At 32.8% G+C, this 5173-nt stretch overlaps 1 pseudogene; it reads right to left on the reverse strand.

The window, feature by feature from the left end:
- Positions 1 to 4220: 4220 nt before the first annotated feature.
- Positions 4221 to 4739, reverse strand: LOC141492125 (WASH complex subunit 3 pseudogene; annotated as a pseudogene).
- Between the last annotated feature and the right edge of the window lie 434 nt (positions 4740 to 5173).

Below are 5173 nucleotides of genomic sequence, written 5' to 3' on the forward strand. Positions count from 1 at the left end.
CAACAATCTTGGGAGGTAACTGCTATTGTTATCTTCTTTTTATAACTGAGAAAACTGAGGCAGGACATGAACAAAGTAAAAATTAAAAAGTATCTGAGCCCAGTATATTAACCACTGAGAGAATATTCCCTGATGCCTCAGAGTAGTAGGACCTTGCTTAGCCATCCTCAGAGGCTAACAATTATCAAGAGGCAAACTAATTAGCTTATAACTACTTAGAAAAGATATAGGAATATTACTTTATAATTACTTGAAATTAGTAGGGGAAGGGGAAGGAATATAACTTGTCTTTCCAACAAATCTCAAACAAAAACAAATTACTTCAGAAAGAGGGACTGAGAGCCACACAAGGAAGCAGCTTTGGGTGGTTTATAGTGTTGTACCTTTATATTTAACACTGATATCCCCTGAAAAGGGAACTGCCTCTATTGGCCTTCAATCTAGAATGGAATCTGGAACTGAATACACTGTGTCTAACACAATTGAGAGAACAGAGATGCAATTTAAATAGAGGCTTTGGTAGGAAGGAAAATAATTGCACATTTCCTAACTAAATTGGAGGCAGTAGGCTGAATTTAGAGGATAGTTCTGAGTGGTTATTTCTCTATTTAATTCCATTCTTAGTGACAGACAGAAGTAATGATCTTCACTTTCTCTGTTCTTTCCTGGTGGAACTTGACCTGAGGCTAATGTAGTGACCACACTTCCCTCAAATATTTCAGTGACATTTAAAGATGGGTCATTTAGCTATTGTGAGCAAAAGTCTTTCAAAAGGTACACATTTGGCAGCCTGAGACCATCCTAAAACCTTACAAAAGAAGATGTTTGAGGAGTCAGACTGGAAGAGTATCTGTTCATTTCCAAAAATCTAGATAAATTTTGTGCCCAATCCATGAATTGAAATTTGATCCAAATGGTTATTTCATATAGATTATATTCTTTTCACCTCTGGTCACCAGAAATCAAGCAAGAATATTCAAATGCATATGCAATCTAAGGACTGACAACCTTGTTTTTATTCTAGAAAAAATATTGATGTTCACCCAACAAATAACAATAGTTGAATTTTTAGGATCTATTGTTTGAGAAAGTGCATGAAGACAAAAACTACCAGAAATTCATAATGTTCACATAGAGTGTTGGACTTAGAATCAGGAGGACCTGGATTCATATCCTACCTTGGGAAGTTACAAACAGTGTGACCATGGGCAAGTAGTTTCATTTTTCTGGTCTTCAGTTTCTTCATTTAGGAAAAAAGAAATAGGGCTGATTACCTTCAAGTCTCTTGCAACTCTACATTTTACATATACCTTTATTGGTTCCGTTAATATTTCCTTCTGCATAGTGGTCTAAGACTGCTTATGAACATATTTTGAAAGCTTTCTGTCCACAATACCTAAACCCCCTGTTTTTTAGGGTCACACAAACATATGAGTCATTTCTTTAAAAAAAAGAGAGGTTTCCTTGTTATCTGAGGTGTTCATCTTTATGTTATCCAAGTGAAAAAGGTGAACAATATCCGAAGAAAAGATAAAATCATTAAAAAAGAATCAGTTCTTAACAGGAGAATAAGTGATTAGCTCAGAAGTGGAGAATAGAATTTTTAAAACCCTAATTTTCAAAGTGATTGAATCTTTCATGGCAACAGGTATTTGTTTAGTGTTCATGTCTTACCTGTACAGCTCCATATTGAGTTAGCAGTCACTGTGCAGACTAATGAATATAAGAATAAGGAGAAGAAAATGTATCTTGATACAAAATTCACCATGGTCAGATGTCAAGAGAGGTGCGTATTGCTACTGTCAATTGTAATGACCATGAACTTAATCTTTGGGATTGTCAAACTAGTTTATATGTCAAACATATAAGCATCCATGGACTGGCCTTATTTTCAAGCAGGCACTTAATATCTGGTAAATTAGAATATATACATATATATATATATATATGTCTACACATATACAAATAGAAATGTATGCAAATATATTAGTTTACAAAAGGCAAGTTTAATAAGATTATTAAAATCTATTTTGCAAATTCTTATAGTATTTTAATGCATAAAAATGAAATTCTTTGTAATTTCTTAAACAAGTAACTTTGACCTTTCTTGGCATTCATTGCTTCACTTACAAGCCAGGGAAACTGAAAGAGATGATGTCCATATACTGAAAATACTTTTATTCTTATTTATGAAGATTGATTATTGCTGAAACAAACTTACAAGATTAACTGTAGCAAAACTATGTTTTATCTAAATTCAGAGCAGAAGGGACCCCAGTAATCATCTGATTCATCTCTTTCATTCAACAAATGAGGAAACTGAGTTGCAAAGAGAGTAAGAAGTAGAACTGGGATTTTAAACCCATTTTATAGTAAAATATGATTTTTTTATTCTATATTTTAGCCTTCTTAGCTAAATTAGAAGTGTTCAATAAGACTGAGAGAAATGCTGCAACTTGTGGGAGAGTGTAGAAAGGTCATTTTAATTTCATCAACATGTATTAGCTGTCAATTGTGTGTTGTATCAGCATTAAGACTTCAATGGGGGAAAAAAATGATCTATTCCACCTACATAGAATAAGGCAGCCATCAACGTGTCACTCATTCTCATCTTTTAGCTTATTAACATTTCATGAAAAAAGAAGGCAAATTTTTAGTGACTGATAGACTGGCAATATTGTAACAACTGCCATATTACAGTATTAAAATGTATGAATTTTCATACTTTGTGAACTCTGAAGATGGAGTTTGTAATTTTAAGCAACCTTGCTTGAAACAAAACAGTTTTACTAAATAGTGTTGCCTGGGAAATACTTCTTAAGAGCCCATAGATATCATTCATCCTTTAACAGAAGCCATGTTCTGCTTATAATGTTCAAGAGAAATATTTAAAATTTATATCATAAATACATGAGACTCTAAATATATATATACTTGTTTATTGTTAGTTCTGATTAAGTTTTGGAAGATTTATTAAAATAGATTTTTTTTAAATAGAAAAATTCTGGAAGATAGGTATGATAGCATCAAATTTAGTTTCAGACTGAAGGAGAAATTAAATAATTCAATACTTCTAGAGTAAAATAGAACATTTAGGTCAATTCAATGATTGGGAAATACCACCATCCAATAAGTTTCTTAATTTCTCCATGTAACAAATATTTTGGGAATTCTCAAGTTATTTCCTGTTGTTTACTATTATAGAGGATTGTCCTTAAATGTGAGAGGCTCCTAGAATATTTGCAAAATAATTGTTCTTTTTGAGCAGCTGATCATATAGAGTAAAACAGATGCTTGGCTAACTTTTGCAAGGGGACATTGTATTTACAACCAATGCTGACTGTTATCTCTGACCTTAGTAATATATTATAACCAAGTGCTGAAAGCTGTTTTTCTGTAGCAAACAGGAAGAGAATTATCCTCACAACCACACCTTGAAGTCTCCATAGGTAACTTGGTATTTTGAACTATATTATCTTTTGAACAGAAATTATTTAAGTAAATATTATAGAAGTGAACTAATGTGAATATTTTCATGCTAAAATGATTAATGTAAATAGTCTCAACAATTTAACCATGTTAAATGTTTGGGTAAATCTAATTAGGAAGTATATTACCTGCTATTAATCTCAAAGTAAATGTGTTTTATCTTTCAACTGATATGGCATCAATCAAATATCACAACATAGTGTTTGTAATGAAATTATTCTATAATTTAATTAGGCCATTTAATTTTTTCTTATTCAAGTACAGTGGGATTATAGATACTTCTATGTGGTAATAAGATACCCACTGTCAAATTACTCATCTACCATGATAATAAAAAAAAATCATTTGAATTTTTAAAACATGGATTTAATTTTTGGCTAATTGTGTGGCTGTTTATTAATTCTTTTAATAATTCAAATTATTCATTATAGAAATTTTACAAATTAAAATGATTCATAAATAATTTTTTGACTTGTGATTAGAAGCCATTATGAAGAGCTGAAAAATCTTAGTCTAGTAAATATTTTTTAAGGGAGGTGATCTCTGAAAGTAGGCACCCTCCAATAATTGGAATTGTTTTCACTTTCAGTCTAAAACATATTAGCTGTAAAAACATCCATCCTTCTATGTATGTGTATATTATATAGATATATAAATTCCATAAATCAACAGGAAGTTCAGTCACTCAAAGATGATTCACTATCTGAACTTTCTTTGCTTCAGTTTCCCCATCAGGCCCTGGGGCATTGGTCTCTAAGATCTGGGTTCAGTCCCTTAGATGTGTTGCTTCTTATAGCCATCATAGGAACACTCACTTGAACCATTTTTAAGATGCCTGATATAACTTGGCTCCTTGACTACAGTTAAGATATGTCCTGCTACTGCTTCACATTTCTCTGGTCCAGTATCTTTTCTATTATTCTCAGACTGAGTAGACAAAGAAGACTCTGGGGAACTTCAGGACCATTTCTAACACCATTAACAGTTGCAGTTGATATTTCAAATTAGCATCTCCTACATCCAGAATAAATGATAGCTTTGCATCCAAAATATTCAGAGTTATTTTTTCAATTTTGGATCCAAAGAGAAAAAAGATGACAGCTTCTCTTTATAAACTAGAAAATGACTGAAGAACTGTACCACATGTACCACAAACTACATTTAAAAATGGAAGTCCTTTTCTGTTGAATTGCTGATACCTTGGCCAGGTCTTCGCTAAACCCCATAAGAGGTAGTTTGTCCTCAGCCATGGCCTGGGTGAATGGGTCTCTCATCTTCTACTTTCCCAGGCCAGTCTCTGGGAGTGGCTCCCGATTAGAATTTTTATGGTAATAAATAGAATATTCTAATTAACAACTAGATGCTTTCCTGGGGAGAACATATTTTCTTTTTCTTATGCAAACATCAACTCCACTTAACTCTTCTATTACTTCAACATAGAAGTGGGGCAGCTAGGTGGCACAGTAGATAAAGCACCGACCCTGGAATCAGGAATACCTGAGTTCAAATCCAGACTCAGACACTTAATAATTACCTAGCTGTGTGGCCTTGGGCAAGCCACTTAACCCTGGTTGCTTTGTAAAAAACCTTAAAAAAAAACCCAAAACATAGATGTATTACCTGCACCACAGTGTAGAAGTAAACCTGGGTTCTAATTTTTTTGGTTTCTTTTTATTTCTTTTTT

This window comes from Macrotis lagotis, chromosome 6 (genome assembly GCF_037893015.1).
Source record: "Macrotis lagotis isolate mMagLag1 chromosome 6, bilby.v1.9.chrom.fasta, whole genome shotgun sequence".
Taxonomy (NCBI): domain Eukaryota; kingdom Metazoa; phylum Chordata; class Mammalia; order Peramelemorphia; family Peramelidae; genus Macrotis; species Macrotis lagotis.